The 18,986-nt window shown below is 57.5% G+C and overlaps 1 protein-coding gene across 6 annotated transcripts in view; it reads left to right on the top strand.

The window, feature by feature from the left end:
* ATP2B4 (ATPase plasma membrane Ca2+ transporting 4) overlaps positions 1-18,986 on the top strand; it is a 68,342-nt gene that overhangs the window by 8,094 nt on the left and 41,262 nt on the right. The window contains exon 1 of one of the 6 annotated variants that reach the window (XM_074528267.1): positions 12,707-12,847. The exons of the other annotated variants lie outside the window; for them this stretch is intronic. The gene's annotated coding sequence lies outside the window, so the exon portion shown is untranslated. Of the gene's footprint in view, positions 1-12,706; positions 12,848-18,986 lie in introns of those variants that run through there. 6 annotated transcript variants of the gene reach the window in all.

The following is an 18,986-nucleotide window of genomic DNA, read 5'->3' as shown; positions in this document are numbered from 1 at the left end:
TGTGCTCCTGGGAGCCGGCCTGGCTGTTCCACAGGGTGTTAAACCCGCAAGTTTCTCACCTCAGGGACATTTTGGATTTATTGGAGAGTGCTGGGTGCTGGTTGGGGCTCGTGGAGGAGGTGAAGAAGTCTGGAATCACGGGTGGGGTGCTGAGATGCTGCTCCCTGTTTGGGGGAAGCTGATCCAGAGGGGGCTGTCCTGGTGTGCATGGATTCTCCAGAGTGGCTACAGCCCATCCCATGGGCCCAAAACCCATCCGTGCCATGCTCCAGCTCCGTATCCACAACTGGATTCTGTTGTGGCAGCCCCTTGTTGTGTCTCAGCCCCTGGGACCTGGCTGGGATCTGTCCCCTCTGGGGTGATCCTTTAGGAATAGGGTCGTTGGGAAGGGATCCAAGAAAAACCAGCAGGGAGCAGAGCATCCCTTGTGCCTTCCCTTCCCTTCCCTTCCCTTCCCTTCCCTTCCCTTCCCTTCCCTTCCCTTCCCTTCCCTTCCCTTCCCTTCCCTTCCCTTCCCTTCCCTTCCCTTCCCTTCCCTTCCCTTCCCTTCCCTTCCCTTCCCTTCCCTTCCCTTCCCTTCCCTTCCCTTCCCTTCCCTTCCCTTCCCTTCCCTTCCCTTCCCTTCCCTTCCCTTCCCTTCCCTTCCCTTCCCTTCCCTTCTTTCCCTTCTTCTCTTCTTGGCACCGTTTTCCCACCTCTCCCATCCCTGGATGCGCTCCGTGCCTGTCTCACCTCACCGGGCACCTGCTGGAGCATCTCCCACCCAGAGCTGGCTGCAGGAACGGCCTTTCCTTACCCTGCTTCCCCTCCCTCATCATCATCATCATCAGCAGCAGCAGCAGCAGAGCCGGGCGTTTCCGTGCAGGTCAGCAGCCAGGGGATCCTCCGGCTCCTGCAGTCGGACGTGAAGTGCATGGAATCCCGGGCAGCTGCTGCAGATGGAGTTTCTGCAGCGCCAGGGGGACGCGGCCCTGCGGCCCCAGGGGCTGCAGTGAGGAGCTGGAAGTGTTTCCTGGCGTTCCCTGGCGCTTCCAGGCTTGGGACTGTCCCTTTTCCCTCTGGGAAGGACAATGAGGGAGCCTCCCTTCCTCCTCGCACTCCCCCGGACGCAGCTGCCTGCACGCCCGGCCTTGTTGTGGCTCAGTCCCTGGGATCTGTCCCCTCTCGGGGTGATCCTTTGGGAACAGGGTTGTTGGGAAGGGATCCAGGAAAAGCCAGCAGGGAGCAGAGGGATTTTCCCAAATCTCAGCCTTCTCTCCAGTGTGGGAGCAGCCAAGGTGGTGGTGGGGGACCCCAAACAGTTCTGGGGGATCCCAGACAATTCTGAGGGATCTCAAACAATTCTGAGGGATCTCAAACAGTGCTGGGTGACCCCAAACAGTTCTGGGGGATCCCAGACAATTCTGAGGGATCTCAAACAATTCTGAGGGATCCCAAACAGTTCTGGGGGATCCCAAACAATTCTGAGGGATCTCAAACAATTCTGAGGGATCTCAAACAGTGCTGGGTGACCCCAAACAGTGCTGGGGGATCCCAGACAATTCTGAGGGATCTCAAACAGTGCTGGGTGACCCCAAACAGTGCTGGGGGATCCCAAATACTGCCGGGGGACCCCAAACAATTCTGAGGGATCCCAAACAGTGCTGAGTGATCCCAAACAGTGCTGGGGGATCCCAGACAATTCTGAGGGATCTCAAACAGTTCTGGGTGACCCCAAACAGTGCTGAGGGATCCCAAATAGTGCTGGGGGACCCCAGGCAGTTCTGGGGGAACCCAAACAGTTCTGAGGGATCATCCAGGAAAAGCCAGCAGGGAGCAGAGGGATTTTCCCAAATCTCAGCCTCCTCTCGAGTGTGGGAGCAGCCAGAGTGGTGCTGGGGGACCCCAAACAATTCTGAGGGATCCCAAACAATTCTGAGGGATCCCAAACAGTGCAGGAGGATCCCAGATTGTTTTGAGGGAACCCACATAGTTCTGGGGGACCCCAAACAATTCTGAGGGACCCCAAACAATTCTGAGGGATCCCAAACAGTGCTGGGGGACCCCAAAGAGTTCTGGGGGATCCCAAATAATTTTGAGGGAATCCAAACAGTGCTGGGGAATCCCAAACAATGCTGGGGAACCCCAGACAGTTCTGGGTGACTCCAAGCAGTTCTGGGGGACCCCAAATAGTTTTGAGGGATCCCAGACAGTTCTGGGGGAACCCAAACAGTGCTGGACAACCCCAATCCGAGCTCCCACCCTGCATTCCTGCTCTCCTCATTATTCCAGCAGCAACCCCCCTGCCCAGCCCTGCCTGGGCTCTGTGGGAGGTGATGGAGAGGGTGAGGAAGGCCCCTGATACTGCAGGGAAAATGCTGGGGAAGGGAAGAGAAAACAAAACCTTGGGGATGGAGGGGATTCCGGCAGGCAGAGCAATCCCAGGCGGGACAGCTGGGCTGGAGGGGAATCCTGCCCGTGGGTTTGGCATTTTTCCATTGGGATGGGGCGCGGGAATCACAGCCAGAGCCACGGGTGTGTGTGTCTGTGCTGGGTGCCAGTGTCTGGGGAGATCCCTCACTGTGTTCCTAAGATCCCTCACTGTGTTCCTGAGATCCCTCACTGTGTTCCTGGGATCCCACAGATCCTTTGCTGTATTCCCATGAATCCCTCGCTGTATTCCTGGGATCCCTGTGTTCCCACAGATCCCTCATTGTATTCCTGGGATCCCTTGCTGTATCCCACAGATCCCTCACGCTATTCCTGGGATCTCTCACGACATCCCACAGATCCCTCGCTGTATCCCATGGACCCCTCACTGTATTCCTGGGATCCCTCGTTGTATTCCTGGGATTCTTCTCTGTATCCCTATGGACCCCTTGCTGTATTCCTGGGATCCCTCACTATATTCCCATGGATCCCTTGCTGTATCCCATTGATTCCTTGCTGTATTCCTGGGATCCCTCACTCCATTCCTGGGATCCCTCTCTGTATCCCACGCATCCCTCACTGTATTCCTGCAGCTCCCTCGTTGTGTTCCCATGGATCTCTTGCTGTATTTCTGGGATCCCTGGCTGTATCCCACAGATCCCTCACTCCATTTCTGGGATCCCTTGCTGTATCCCACAGATCCCTTGCTCTATTCCTGGGATCCCTCTCTGTATTCCACAGATCTCTCACTCTGTTCCTGGGATCCCTCTCTGTATTCCGTGGATCCCTCACTCTGATCCCGGGATCCCTCGCTATATTTCCATGGATCCCTCACTGTATCCCACAGATCCCTTGCTCTGTTCCTGGGCTCCCTCTCTGTATTCCATGGATCCCTCACTCTGCTCCCAGGATCCCTCCCTATATTCCCGTGGATCCGTCGCTGTATCCCACAGATCCCTTGCTCTATTCCCGGGATCCCTCTCTGTATTCCATGGATCCCTCACTCTGATCCCGGGATCCCTCGCTACATTCCCATGGATCCCTCACTCTATCCCACAGATCCCTCACTCTGATCCCAGGATCCCTCACTACATTCCCATGGATCCGTCGCTGTATCTCACAGATCCCTTGCTCTATTCCCAGGATCCGTCTCTCCCCTGGCTCGGTGGCCGCTGGGTGCCAGCTCGGTGCCAGCTCGGTGCCCCTAACACCGGGATTTCCCCGCTAATCTGGGCCCTATCGCTGCTAAAGCCGCAATTATCCCGGGATTAGCGCTGCTGCTTAGAGCCCCACCTGGGGCAGGGCCGGGCCGTGCCAGAGCCTCCCACAGCCCCAGCTCCGCCAGGACACGGGGACAGTGGCCGCTGTCACCTCGGGTGACCCCAGGACCGCTTTGTTTGGAGGCTGGGCACAGCCTGTGGGGTTTTGGGGCGCGTTATTTGGGGTGTGAGCCCCCCTGGCAGCACTGTCTGTGTTGTGTGTGAGGTTGAGCTCATCCAAGCAAGGCCAGGCTGGGCTTGGAGCACCCTGGGATAGTGGGAGGTGTCCCTGCCCATGGAATGGGATGAGCTTTGAGGTCTCTTTCACCCCAAACCATTCTGGGATTGCATCCCAGCATTCTTGCAGGTGGGTTTTTTTTTGGGCAGCTGGGATGTATGGCAAAGCCTGGCTTTAGGGCCGTGGAAGGCCCTCCTTGCAGGGATCTGAGGGAAGGGATATCCCAGTTTGCCGGGGTTACTGGTGCAGCTGGGAGGTGCTGGCAGGAGGGAACATGTGGGGTTGCATAAACAGGATGGCAGGTCAGGGCTGTGCCGGGCTGCAGGGCGGGGTGGGGAGGTGGGGCTGGGAATGTCAGGGCTGGGAATGACTGAAAGGGAATTACAGGGTTGGGAATGACTGACAGGGCTGGGAATATCAGGGCTGGGAATGACTGAAAGGGAATTACAGGGTTGGGAATGACTGACAGGGCTGGGAATGTCAGGGCTGGGAATGTCAGGGCTGGGAATGACTGAAAGGGAATTACAGGGTTGGGAATGACTGACAGGGCTGGGAATGACTGACAGGGAATGTCAGGGTTGGGAATGATTGAAAGGGAATGTCAGGATTGGGAATGACTGCCAGGGCTGGGAATGCCAGGGCTGGGAATGACTGACAGGGCTGGGAATGACTGACAGGGAATGTCAGGGTTGGGAATGATTGAAAGGGAATGTCAGGGTTGGGAATGTCAGGGCTGGGAATGACTGAAAGGGAATGTCAGGGTTGGAATGACTGAAAGGGAATTACAGGGCTGGGAATGACTGACAGGGCTGGGAATGACTGACAGGGAATGTCAGGGTTGGGAATGATTGAAAGGGAATGTCAGGGTTTGGAATGTCAGGGCTGGGAATGACTGAAAGGGAATGCCAGGGTTGGGAATGACTGACATGGCTGGGAAGGACTGACAGGGAATGTCAGGGTTGGGAGTGATGGGGTTGGGAATGTCAGGATTGGGAACATCAGGGATGAGAATATCAAGGTTGGGAATGTCAGGGTTGGGAATAATGGGGTTGGGAATGACAAGGCTGGGAATATCAGGGTTGGGAATGTCAGGGTTAGGAATGTCAGGGTTGGGAATGACTGACACGGCTGGGAATGCCAGGGTTGGGAATGCCAGGGCTGGGAATGTCAGGATTAGGAATGTCAAGGTTGGGAATGACAAGACTGGGAATGCCAGGGCTGGGAATGGCTGACAGGGCTGGGAATGCCAGGGCTGGGAATGCCAGGGCTGGGAATGGCTGACAGGGCTGGGAATGCCAGGGCTGGGAATGCCAGGGCTGGGAATGCCAGGATTGGTAACATCAGGGATGGGAATGTCAGGGTTGGGAATGCCAGGGCTGGGAATGATTGACAGGGCTGGGAATGACACCCCAAACTCCACAGCTCCAGATCAGGGTGACTGCAGGGTGGCAGCAGGACAAAGTGCAATTTTAGGGAGCAAAGAGCCCCATCCAGCTGGAATCATCAGCCATGATGATGATGATGATGATGATGATGATGGTGGTGGTGGTGCCTCTCCCCAACTCATATAATCAGCACTTAATTAAAGCCCGCTAACGGTGTTTAATTGCTGTGACTCCCCCCAAAGCGGGAGTGCGGTGCCTGCTCTGGGTTGGGGCAGTGCCTGGCGCTGGTGGGCAGTGCAGCTCGAACAAAGCTCCTCTCAAAAGCACATCCAGGGTTTTTCCAAGGTTTTTTTTCCATCCCTCGGAGACAGTTCCTCCAAAACACCGGTGGGGTTCCGTCGGGGTGGGTGAGACCCTGTGGGTCACCCCCTTTGTTTGGGGGTGCCAGGGTGGGTGCCCAGGGTGGGTGCCAGGGTGGGTGCCCTGCATGGTGCCCCTTCCCTCCCAGCCTGGATCCGTCACCCTCCAGCCCCTTCTCTTCCCTTCCCTTCCCTTCCCTTCCCTTCCCTTCCCTTCCCTTCCCTTCCCTTCCCTTCCCTTCCCTTCCCTTCCCTTCCCTTCCCTTCCCTTCCCTTCCCTATTTGTTTTCCAGGCTGATTGCTGCTGTTTGCTCAAATCCTCACTTCTCCCACCTCGGGGGGCTGCAGAAGGAGGGCCCAGGGGGGCTCCCGGGGGTTCTGTGCCCCCTCCCAGCCCATCCCAGCTTTCCCTCCCCTGCCCTGCCCCTCCCCATGCTCTCCTGGCCCATCTGGCTCTCCCCTCCTATTTCTCCATATTTTCCAAGCTCTGATTTGCCTCTCCCGCCTGGTTTTTTTTTTTTTTTCCTTTCTTTTTTTTTATTTTTCCGATCTCCACACCACCACCCACAGAACTTTTTCTTATTTTTCTTTCCCCTTACTGGCCGAGGGGGGTCTCCATTTAGGATTTTGAGGATTTTGAGGATGGGGGTTCTTTCCTCGGGGATAAATGGATAAATATCTCCTTCCTCTGCTCGCCTGGCTCCCTTTAATTAGACTTCTTACTGCATGGAACAGTTCGCAGTTATATATGGAAAACAGCCCACACTTTCCCAGGAGCGGGGCATGTTGGGAAGGGAAACGGGAGCAGCCGGCGCGCTCTTCCCTGGGAGCCGCGTGTGTTTTTCCTATCGCTTTTCCCGACTTTATTTTTTTTAACCCTTCGCAGCAGCGAAAAGCACTCACAGCCTTTTTTTTTTTTTATTATTATTATTATTAATTTTATTTTTTTTTGTACCTTTCTCCTATCACTTGTTGCTGGTTTGTTCCTTAGGAAATCCCTGTTAGGATTGGGTTTTTTTTAATAGGAAAATATGGATTTAAAGCTGGAGGAGAGGGATCCGAGCTAGCTGGGATGGCAGGAGTTACAGGGATGTGATGCAGAGCGGGAATTCTCGGAGCCGGGAGCAGGGACACCCATCCCGCCTCACGTGGTGGCGGTGGCAGGAGGGGCATTGCTGTCCCCAACCCTTCCCCGTGTCCCCAGGGCTGCTGCCACCCTCGGGAGCCGAGTGCTGGAATTGTCAGCGTTCCCTTACAGCACATCTGGAATTGCTGCGGATCCCCCTCCTGGCGCACCCCCAGCTTTAGGGGATCCCCAAATTCCCAGCCTCAGTTTCCTCAGAGGGGATTTTTTGGGAGGGATTGCTGCCGGTTTGGGTTTGTTTTTTTTTTTTTTTTTTTCCACGGGATTCTTCACGGAGCAGGGAAGAGGAAGCGGCTCCGGCGGTGACAAGGTGAGCCACCAAGTGTCCCCCACTGTCCTGGGGTGTCCTGGGCACCCCAAAACCCTCGGGCTGCCCCTCTGCTGCCGCTGCCTGCCCCAGCAGCAGGTGCTTCCCTGGAGGAAGTGACGGGCCCTGTTTTCATCCCCCAGGGATCTTCGGGGTAGGAATCCCCTGTCCCTGTGTAATCCTGCTAAAAATACCGTGCCTGTGTCCTCCTGTCCTGCCTGGTGGCTCTCCTGTCCCCCGAGTGTTGTTTGGCCTCTCACACTGCCCCGTGCTCTGGGTTTGATTTAATTTAAGCTGAGTTTAAAATTCAAATGAGATGTGGGACGGTGGGAGTTGGGATTGGTGGGAGCTCTGCTCACTGGGGCTGTGCTCAGGTGTGTGGGGAGATGAGCTGGACACAAAATGCTCCTGGGGCTCCTGGGCTGCCCCATCCCATGGGAGAGCTGGGAATGGTGGGAGCATCCCTGCCCTGGGCTGGGATAACCCAGCTCCTGCCTAAGGAGTGTCCTGGGATCCAAAAGCCCAAAATCCTGCTTGGGGAGAGCTGGGAATGGTGGGATAGCCCAGGCTCTGCCCCAGCTCCTGCCAAAGGAGTGTCCTGGGATCCAAAAGCCCAAAATCCTGCTTGGGGAGAGCTGGGAATGGTAGGATAGCCCAGGCTCTGCCCCAGCTCCTGCCTGAGGAGTGTCCTGGGATCCAAAACTCCAAAATCCTGACTGGGGAGAGCTGGGAATGGCAGGAGCTCTGGGCTGGGATAATCCAGGCTCTGCCCCAGCTCCTGCCTAAGGAGTGTCCTGGGATCCAAAAACCCAAAATCCTGGTTGGGAAGAGCTGGGAATGGCAGGAGCTCTGGGCTGGGATAATCCAGGCTCTGCCCCAGCTCCTGCCAAAATCCTGCTGTCCTGGGATCCAAAAACCCAAAATCCTGCTTGGGGAGAGCTGGGAATGGTGGGATAACCCAGGCTCTCTGCCCCAGCTCCTGCCTGAGGAGTGTCCTGGGATCCCAAAACCCAAAATCCTGCTTGGGGCTGTGCCCAGGAGCGGCTCTGGAGCAGAGGGCTCTGAGCTCCTCCCTCCTGCCCGGGGCACCATCCCGGCCCTGTGGCCTCTGCTCCAGCCTGGCCAGCTCAGACACTGCCCCAGCCTCTCCCTGGCCTCTGCTCCAGCCTGGCCAGCTCAGACACTGCCCCGGCCTCTCCCTGGCCTCTGCTCCAGCCAGGCCAGCTCAGACACTGCCCCAGCCTCTCCCTGGCCTCTGCTCCAGCCTGGCCAGCTCAGACACTGCCCCGGCCTCTCCCTGGCCTCTGCTCCAGCCTGGCCAGCTCAGACACTGCCCCAGCCTCTCCCTGGCCTCTCCTGCTCCTCAGGGAGTCCCCAAGCTGGGGCTGCAGCGTCTCCCTGAGAGTGGGATCCCCATCCTGCCAGGATTGCCGGTGCCACCTCCCTGCTGGCCAGGTGTGACAGGGACTGTGACAGGGCTGGGATGTGGCCGCTGCTCCGTGTCCATCCCAGAGCAGCCCCAGGGCTGGTTTGTTGCCTTGTTTTTATCCTCCACTCCTGCTCCATGATTCCAAGCTGCCCAAATCCCAAAGCTCGACTTTGCACTCGCTTTTTGGGCTGTGAATCAGAGCTAAACCAGCCCAGGATGGGGCTGCAGGAGGGAGGAGAGGTGGAAGGGGCAGCAGGGTGGGAGATGCTGCCCTGGACACCTCCCTGCAGCAGATCCACCTGGAGGGAAGGGAAAAGAGGAGAGAAGGGTGACCCAGTGTGTGCCAGCTGCTGCCACATCACCTCTCCACTCCTGCTCCACAATTCCAAGCTGCCCAAATCCCAAAGCTCGACTTTGCACTTGCTTTTTGGGCTGTGAATCAGAGCTAAACCAGCCCAGGATGGGGCTGCAGGAGGGAGGAGAGGTGGAAGGGGCAGTGAGGTGGGAGATGCTGCCCTGGACACCTCCCTGCAGCAGATCCACCTGGAGGGAAGGGAAAGGAGGAGAGAAGGGTGACCCAGTGTGTGCCAGCTGCTGCCACATCACCCCTGGTGGCTTCCCAGTGCTCCCAGGTTGGGAAGGGCCCATTCCTGGTGCCAGGTGGGATGGAGGAGTGGACAAAACCTCGTGCTGGCATCCAGGACAATCCTCCCAAGGGCTGTGCCACTGTCACCTCCAGGGAACAGGTGAATTTGGGGACAGAGGGACAGAGCGAGATGGCTCAACTCCTCTTACCTGAGGGCTCCTGTAGAACCACGGAATTGTTGAGGCTGGAAAAGATCTTTAAGATTGTCAAATCCAATCTTTGGGCCAGCAGTGGCAAATCCAGCACTACAGCACATCCCTCAGCACCACACCTACACGTCTTTAATGTCCTCTAGATGTTACACTCAGGTGTGACATCCATATTCTTTAATTTTGAAAGCCATGCTCCCTGATTTTGAAAGCTATACTCTCTCATTTTTAAAGCCATGTTCTCTGATTTTAAAAGCCGTATCTTCTGATTTTGAAAGCCATATTCTCTGATTTTTAAAGCCATGTTCTCTGATTTTGAAAGCCATGTTCTCTGATTTTGAAAGCTGTATTCTCTGATTTTAAAAGTGATATTCTCTGATTTTAAAAGCCATGCTCTCTGATTTTAAAAGTCATATTCTCTGATTTTAAAAGCCATATCTTCTGATTTTGAAAGCTGTATTCTCTGATTTTAAAAGCCATATTCTCTGATTTTAAAAGCCACACTCTCTGATTTTGACAGTCATATTCTCTGATTTTGAAAGCAATATTCTCTGATTTTGAAAGCCATGTTCTCTGATTTTAAAAGCCATGTTCTCTGATTTTAAAAGCCACACTCTCTGATTTTGACAGTCATACTCTCTGATTTTGAAAGCAATATTCTCTGATTTTGAAAGCTGTATTCTCTGATTTTGAAAGCTGTATTCTCTGATTTTAAAAGCCATACTCTCTGATTTTAAAAGCCATACTCTCTGATTTTGACAGTCATACTCTCTGATTTTGAAAGCAATATTCTCTGATTTTGAAAACTGTATTCTTTGATTTTAAAAGCCTTATTCTCTGATTTTAAAAGCCTTATTCTCTGATTTTGAAAGCCATACTCTCTGATTATAGTGATCAGACGATCACAAACAAAACCACTTTTTGTTAAAAGTACCAGGGCTGCAGGGGAGGTGTCAGAGGGGCTCCCAGGGGATGCTGTGCCCCTGCAGAGGGTGAGGCCTGCAGGTGTTTGCTGCTGCAGGACAGGCTGCCTTTGCTCCCCATCCTCCTGCATTCCTGCACCGGCCCTGCTACCTTGTAAAGCACGAGAGAATAATGAGAGGAGCGGCGCTGATTTAGTGCAGGCGCCCGCCAGAGAAAATACCAAGGCCTTAGATGGAAACATTCCCCCCTGACAGCTCGCCTGGAGGCTCCCTGCTTTCCCTTTGCTTCCACCCCCATGGAATTCCTGGGCTGCTGCACCCTGAGGCCCGGGGAAGCCCCGAGGGCAGATTCCTGACCCCGGTGGCTTTGGCACGTGGATGTGACACTTTTGGAGGCCTGGACGGCACAAATCGGTGCTGTCACAGCCCCTGGTGGCAGCAGGCTCAGAGCTGTGGGGTTTGGGGTTCAGGGCTGTGGGTTTGGGGGCTCAGGGGTGGGGATTTTAGGGCTCAGGGCAGAGGGATTTGGGGAGCCGCGTCGTTGCAGCGCCGCATCCATGCCAAGGCCGTGCCCAGCGTTCCGCCTCCAGCTCTTCCCTGCCCTTTGCAGGAGTTAATTGCTGCCTTGGGCACGCCAAAACCCAGCAGTTTTCCAACGTCAATTAGCAGGAGGCAAAATAGGAGCAAAATGGGAGCCAGAGCAGCTGGAACGAGCGGGGTGGCGGCGGCCGCGTGAGTGCCCTGCAGGGTGGCGGCAGGGACATTCGTTTGGGGGAATGTCACCTCCTCCTGCTTTCACTGTGACCTTGGCCCTGCTGCCATCCCTCCTCTTGGCCTGGCAGGAGGAAGGAGAGGAGGATGGTGTGACACAGCCAGGCGTGGGACAATGCTCTGGTGGCCTCACCACCTTTGGTGTCACCTGCATGGGGATGAGGGGCCGTGTCACAGCCACTTTGGGGACAGGCCCCAACCGTGTGTCCTGCATGTGGCATCCCCCTGGCTGTGCTGCTGGCACCGGGAATGGTGCGCCTGGCACAGCCCTGTGGGAGGAAATACTGCAGGGCTGTCACCGTGGGTGACAGTGACATCGCCAGTGACAGTGACACCGCGGGCCAGCGGCTCTTGTGGCACCCTGAGCCTGCGGTAGCCGGTGGCTTGTGGCGTGTCACCCTCCTTTGTCACCAGCCTGATGTCGCAGACGGGGAGATGCGGAGGAGCTGCTTGGGGAATGGGAATTGTCACTCGTGGAAATCGGGATTTGTCACTCGTGGAGACAGGAATTGTCACTTGTGGAAATTGGGAATTGTCACTCATGGGAGTCGGGAATTGTCACTCGTGGAGATGGGATTTGTTACTCATGGGAATTGGGAATTGTCGCTCATGGAAATTGGGAGTTGTCACTTGTGGAGATGGGATTTGTCACTCGTGGAGATGGGAATTGTCACTCATGGGAGTCAGGAATTGTCACTCGTGGAGACAGGAATTGTCACTCATGGGATTCGGGAATTGTCACTCGTGGAAATTGGGAATTGTCTCTCATGGAGATGGATTTGTTACTCATGGGAATTGGGAATTGTCACTCAGGGAGATGGGAATTGTCACTCATGGGAGTCAGGAATTGTCACTCGTGGGGACCAGCAGGGATGCGGGACATGGGGACCGTGCCCTGCCCTCCCTGTCCTGGCGAGCAGCAGCCTCAGGGCCGGATCCCAACAGCGAATTCCCGCAGGAATTCCCGGCTGCAGCTCCAGCCCCGCGCCCCGGGCTGTGTCACTGCTCTGTGCCTGGTTTGTCACTCGCTTTGTCACCGGGCTGGTGACTCGGTTGGTGACTCAGTTTCCCTGGCACAGCGCTTCCTGGGCGTTTTCCTGCTCCTTTTCCAGGACATTCCCCCCATTTTATTCCCCCCACATTTATTCCCCCCACTTTTATTCCGCCCACATTTATTCCCCCATCTCGCCGGATGGAGCCTGCGGGCTCCTTCCCCTCTGTCCCTCCAGGAGCGAGGGGGTCCGGCTGTCACCGGGGTGTCCCCAGTGCCATGATTCGGCTCTGGAGTGTCCCCGAGGTGTGGCGGGGGTGCAGTGTCGCTGTCCCCACCCCTGGCGGAGGAAGCGGATGCTGCTGCGGGAGGAAGGGGACATCCCGCGGGTGCCACAGGTGGCTGTCCCCGGGTGCCACCGCTTCTGCTTTCGGCACCTGTAGGGTGCAAGGAGGGGGCTGAGGGGACACCAGCGTGGCCGGGGGAAGGGGACAGCTCCTCCTGAGTGTCCGGGCTGTCTCAGCCTGGCCTTGTCCCCTTCCCCTCTCCGTGGCACCACTATGGAGATTCCGCCACCGTGACCTTCTGCCACGCTGTCCCTCCTCCCCGAGGGTGACAGTCCCGCCTGGGATGTCCCCTGCCGCTCCGAGGTTTGTCACCCCCTCGCTGTCTCCTCCCCCGCCGCAGGAGGTGCCGCCTCCCCCGCCGTGTCCCCCCGCGGGCGGCCTCGCCCGGCGCCGCAGGGGTTAAGGAGGGAAGGCTTCCCTTGCCAGGGGTGTTGCTGGGAACCGGCAGGAGCAGGAGCGGGAGCCGCTGCCATCTGCACATTGCGATTTGGTGAGTGTGCAGGGGAGGGGCCCCCCAAGCCTGCCGGGCCCCCCCCCCCCCCGCTGCCCGCGGTGGCTCCGGGGGGACATGGAGGGGACAGCGGGGACCCCCGAACCCCCCCCCCAGAGCCGCTGTCACCGCGGGCCGGGCACCGCGTGCTCCACGTGGCCCTGTCCCAGCAGCGCAGGGAGCCGGCTGAACCCCCGGTGTGGGGTTTGTGTCCCCTCCCTCCGTGCCCTCCCTGTCCCCAGGGTGTCACCTGTGCCCAGTGCCAGCGCAGAGCCAGTGGGAATGGGTTTGACCCTGCTCTGAGGGGCTGCAGGGGGTCTGGTGCCCTCCCCGGTGATGGCAGCACCCCATGGGTGTCTCCCAGGGGTTCCTGCCTGCATTCAGCCATTCCAGAGGAGTTTCAATTCCCGGTGCCCTCTCCAGCACCCCATGGGTCACACCCCATGATTCCTGCCTGGATTCAGCCGTTCCAGAGGATTTTCACCTCCCTGTGCCCCCCCGGAGATGGCAGCACCCCATGGGTGTCTCCCAGGGGTTCCTGCCTGGATTCAGCCATTCCAGAGGATTTTCACTCCCCCGTGCCCCCCCAGTGATGGCAGCACCCCAAGGGTCTCTCCCGGGGGTCTCACCCCTTGATTCCTGCCTGGATTCAGCCATTCCAGAGGATTTTCACTCCCCAGTGCCCCCCCAGTGATGGCAGCACCCCAAGGGTCTCACCCCATGATTCCTGCCTGGATTCAGCCATTCCAGAGGACTTTCACCTCCCTGTGCCCCCCCGGAGATGGCAGCACCCCATGGGTCTCACCCCATGATTCCTGCCTGGATTCAGCCATTCCCAGGATTTTCAATTCCCAGTGCCCTCCCCAGCACCCCATGGGTCGCACCCCATGATTCCTGCCTGGATTCAGCCATTCCAGAGGATTTTCACCTCCCTGTGCCTCCCCGGTGATGGCTGCACCCCAAGGGTGTCTCCCAGGGGTTCCTGCCTGGATTCAGCCATTCCAGAGGATTTTCACCTCCCTGTGCCTCCCCGGTGATGGCAGCACCCCAAGAGTCTCTCCCGGGGGTCTCACCCCTTGATTCCTGCCTGGATTCAGCCATTGCAGAGGATTTTCACTTCCCTGTCCCCTCTCAGCACCCCAAGGGTCTCACCCCATGATTCCTGCCTGGATTCAGCCATTCCCAGGATTTTCACTTCCCTGTCCCCTCTCAGCACCCCATGGGTCTCACCCCATGATTCCTGCCCGGATTCAGCCATTCCCGAGGATTTTCGCTCCCCTGTGCCCCCCAGCCCCGCTCCCGGAGCAGTGAGTGGGTGTGAGGTGGGCCGGGAGCAGTGCGGCCCTGCAGGGGCAGTTCCAGCCGCCAGGGCACTAAAGGTGCTCCCAGAGCGTTTCTCTGCTTTCCTTGGCTGCTTTGGCTCCGTTTGTCCGTCTGTCCGTGCAGCCTCTCTCATCCCACTGCAGATGCAGCTTCAGATTCCCAACAAGAAAAAAATCTCAAACCCGAGCCAAGGAAGGGTAATTTTGAGAGAGTTGATTTTTTTTTTCTTTTTTCTTTTTATTATTTTTTTCCCTTCCTCCCCACTTGGCAACATAAACAGCATCCCTGACAGCTTTACATTGAGTTTGCCATGGCAACCTCCGGCAGCCAAGTGTTCCCAGCACCCCATTCCCAAACTGGGAGAGGAGATGGACCCTGCTGGGTGCTGCTGAGAGGGGCTGGCACCCAGGTGCTTGGGGAAGGTGATGCCACCTTGATCCACCTGATCCTAGCTGGGGTTTGTGGCTGTGGGCAGGGAATGTGGTGGCTGGTGATGCTTTTCCTTGGCCTGGTGGTGGGAGATGTCCCAGCTGGGGCACGGATTTTATCAATGGAAGAACCTCTTGAGCTTGGGCAGGGATTGCTGATCGTCCATGGGAGGATGGAGCAGTGCTCCCATCTGGGGTCTGATCTGATGTCCTGAGGCAGGAGAATCTCTGTCCTTACCCAGGGACCCTGCCACGGCTGCTGCTGGCACAGCACTGCCATCAGCAGTGCCACCAGCATGGCAGCAGGGCCACCCACGCCGTGGCTGGAGTTGTCACTTGTGGCATCTCCGGCTGATTAATTTTTCCTCGTCGCTTTTCTCCGAGGTTGAATCCAGCAGGTGCTGGGGCTGGGGTGGGCACAGACCACGCTGGGGTGGTGGCCCTGGCTGCGGGCACTGTCCCTGGCAGGACAGAGGTGTCCCTGGCAGGACAGAGGTGCCGTGCTGCCGTTTATTATTCCGGGCAGGTTCAGCTGCAGCACCGGCTCCGCCGCTCCTCGCCAGCTCCTCCTGCCTGGAGCCCGCACGCTCCTTCCTCCCCTCACACTCCTGCTCCTGCTCCTTCCTCCCCTCATATCCAGCTCCTTCCTCCCCTCATATCCAGCTCCTTCCTCCCCTCACACTCCTGCTCCTGCTCCTTCCTCCCCTCATATCCAGCTCCTTCCTCCCCTCACACTCCTGCTCCTGCTCCTTCCTCCCCTCACATCCAGCTCCTTCCTCCCCTCATATCCAGCTCCTTCCTCCCCTCACACTCCTGCTCCTGCTCCTTCCTCCCCTCATATCCAGCTCCTTCCTCCCCTCACACTCCTGCTCCTGCTCCTTCCTCCCCTCATATCCAGCTCCTTCCTCCCCTCACACTCCTGCTCCTGCTCCTTCCTCCCCTCATATCCAGCTCCTTCCTCCCCTCACACTCCTGCTCCTGCTCCTTCCTCCCCTCACACCCCTCTCATTCCTCCCCTCACACTCCTTCCTCTCCTCACATCACTCTCCTGCTCCTTCCTCCCCTCATATCCAGCTCCTTCCTCCCCTCACACCCCATTCCTTCCTCCCCTTACACCCCTCTCCTTCTCCTTCCTCTCCTCATACCCTGCTCCTACTCTACCTCCCCTCACACTCCTCTCCTAATCCTTCCTCCCCTCATACCCCTCTTCTTCCTCCCCTCATATCCCGCTCCTTCCACTCCTCACACCCCTCTCCTTCCTCCCCTCACACCCCTCGCCTTCATCCCCTCACACCCCTCTTCTTCCTCCCCTCACACCCCTCTTCTTCCTCCCCTCACATCCCAGTCCTTCCACTCCTCACACCCCGCTCCTTCCACTCCTCACACCCCTCGCCTTCCTCCCCTCACACCCCTCTCCTTCATCCCCTCACACCCCTCTTCTTCTTCCCCTCACAGCCCACCAGGCTCCACGTGGGTCCCCAGCGCAGGGATGGCATTTAGGAGGTGACACAGCTGGTGTCACCTTCGCAGGGAGGTGACAGGAGCTCAGAGAGCGCAGGTCCTGTCCTCTCCCACCTGGGCTGTTTTCTTCCCTCAGGGAGAGTTTGTTCCTCTCCAAGGTCTGGGGGCTGTGGGAATGGATTCCCAGAGTGAAGGACAGAACGTGCTGGGGTCGCTGGGAGCTCCTCAGAGCGAGGGCTCTGATCTGGGTGGATCCCCTGGGAATGGGGCTGTGATCCCAAAAGGGCTGGGGGAGGATGCTCAGAGCAGACAGGAACCATCCCACACCTCGGTGCCAGGCTGGAATCTCACAGTGGGACATGGGGATGGTGCTGGATCCCTCCTTTCCCTAGGACAGCAAATTCCAGGCTGGAATCTCACAGTGGGACACAGGGATGGTGCTGGATCCCTCCTTTCCCCTAGGAGAGCAAATTCCAGGCTGGAATCTCACAGTGGGACACAGGGATGGTGCTGGGTCCCTCCTTTCCCTGAGAGCAGAGTGGATTCCAGGTTGGAATCTCACAGTGGGACACAGGGATGGTGCTGGGTCCCTCCTTTTCCCTAGGACAGCAAATTCCAGGCTGGAATCTCACAGTGGGACACAGGGATGGTGCTGATCGCTGCTCCCTGAGCTCTGTCAGGGGTAATTAAGGGCTAGGCTGTTACAGTATTAATTAACCGTCTCCCTCTTAACCTCTGAGCGCTCCTCAGACAGCGCCGGTTGCTATGAAAGAGGAGGAAATGAGCGTGGTGGGGTGGGGGAATTAGCGTTTTTTCTCTTAATCAGCAGGAGCCTGCTTAATTGGGCCTGCCACCTCCTGCTTCCCGCTGCTGGGAGCTGCTGCCTTGCAGGGATGGATGAGCTCAGCGCCAGGAGGAGCTGTGGGATAACGGGGCTGGGGATGGGCAGGGATCCCTGCTGGATGGGGCAGCAGAAACGTGCTGGCCCGAGGAGTTTGGGTGTCCCAGGAGCTGCAGTGTCCCCATCCCTGTGTCCTGGAAGGAATCCCTGTGTCCCATCCCTGTGTCCTTCTGGCCCTGTGTCCCATCTCTGTGTTCTTTCATCCCTGTGTCCTTTCATCCCTGTGTCCTTTCATCCCTGTATCCTTCCATCCCTGTGTCCTTCCATCCCTGTGTCCCATCTCTGTGTCCTTTCATTCCTGTGTCCCATCCCTGTGTCCTTCCATCCCTGTGTCCCACCCCTGTGTCCTTTCATTCCTGTGTCCCATCTCTGTGTCCTTCCATCCCTGTGTCCCATCCATGTGTCCTTTCATCCCTGTATCCTTCCATCCCTGTGTCCCATCTCTGTGTCCTTTCATTCCTGTGTCCCATCCCTGTGTCCTTCCATCCCTGTGTCCCATCTCTGTGTCCTTCCATCCCTGTGTCCTTCCATCTCTGTGTCCTTCCATCCCTGTGTCCCATCCATGTGTCCTTCTGTCCCTGTGTCCCATCCATGTGTCCTTCCATCTCTGTGTCCTTTCATTCCTGTGTCCTTCCATCCCTGTGTCCCCATCCCTGTCCTCCCCTCCCTATTTTCCCCATCTCCACCATCCCCATTTTCCCAATCCTGTGTCCCATCTGTGTGTCCTTCCATTCCTGTGTTCTCCCCATTTTACCCATCCCCATCTCCACCATCCTCATGCTCCCCATCCCCATTTTCCCTATTCCTGTGTCCCATCCCTGTGTTCTTCATCCCCATTCTCCCATCCCAGTGTCCCATCCCAGTGTCCCCCATCCCCATTTTCCCTATTCCTGTGTCCCATCCCTGTGTCCCATCCCTGTGTCCCATCCCTGTGTTCTCCATCCCCATTCTCCCAATCTCAGTGTCCCATCCCAGTGTCCCCATCCCAGTGTCCCATCCCTGTCCCCCATCCTTGTTCCCCCCATCCTGCCCCTCTCCCCCCCTCCCTGCAGCTGGGCCACAGGTCCCTGCCGAGGTGGGGACATTCTGGCGGTGTCACTGCTGTCCCCGAGGTGCAGTTGGTGCCTGTGGTGCTCTGATAGTGCCGGGAGCTGCCCTGGGGGTGCTGCTGGCGGGATAAGGAGGGCCAGGCAGGGGGGGGTTGGTTCTTTGGGGTTGTGCTGTCCCTGGGGCTGGGGCTGGAATCGGGGTGGTTTGGGACAGGGCAGTTTTGGGACAGCCCTGAGGGTGGAATTGAGGCACTTTGGGGCAGGAACTGGGGCAGTTTAGGACTGTCCTGGGGCTGAAATTGGGGCAGTTTGGGGTAGCCCTGGGGCTGATATCAGGGCAGTTTGGGACAGGGCAGTTTGGGACTGTCCTGGGGCTGAAATTGGGGCAGTTTGGGACAGTCCTGGGGCTGGAATTGGGGCAGTTTGGGACTGCTCTGGGGCTGGAATTGGGGCAGTTTGGGACTGCTCTGGGGCAGTTTGAGACTGCCCTGAGGCTGGATTTGGGGTAATTTGGGATGGGGCTGTTTGGGACAGCCCTGGGGCTGGAATTGGGGCAGTCTGGGACAGCTCTGGGGTTGAAATCAGGGCAGTTTGGGATGGGGCAGTTTGGGAGAGCTCTAGGGTTGAAATTGGGGCTGTTGATGCCATCCCTGTGCTGATTTGGTGCCTTTCTGTGGGGTTTCTGAGGGCTGGTGCAGCCCCTGTGCTCTGGGATCAGCCATGGACGTTCTCCCTGCTCCCTCCTGTCCCTCCCCAGCCGGCTCTGCCACCCCTGGGCCCCGGCTGGGGCGGATGCTGCCGGAGTGGCCGTTCCCTCGTTGCTCTTTATTTATTTTGCCCTCAGAAAGATTTTATTTTCTCTCCATGAGAGCCTCCCCTCGCAGCCTTTTTGCCTCTGGAGTGCCGGGAGCTTGCCTGGAGCTTGGGAACACAGCTAACCCTGGCTGACAAAAAGCCCTTTTTCCCTCTGGCCTGTG

Source organism: Zonotrichia albicollis, chromosome 28 (genome assembly GCF_047830755.1).
Source record: "Zonotrichia albicollis isolate bZonAlb1 chromosome 28, bZonAlb1.hap1, whole genome shotgun sequence".
NCBI classification, from domain to species: domain Eukaryota; kingdom Metazoa; phylum Chordata; class Aves; order Passeriformes; family Passerellidae; genus Zonotrichia; species Zonotrichia albicollis.
This window is presented reverse-complemented; position numbering and strand designations above follow the sequence as displayed.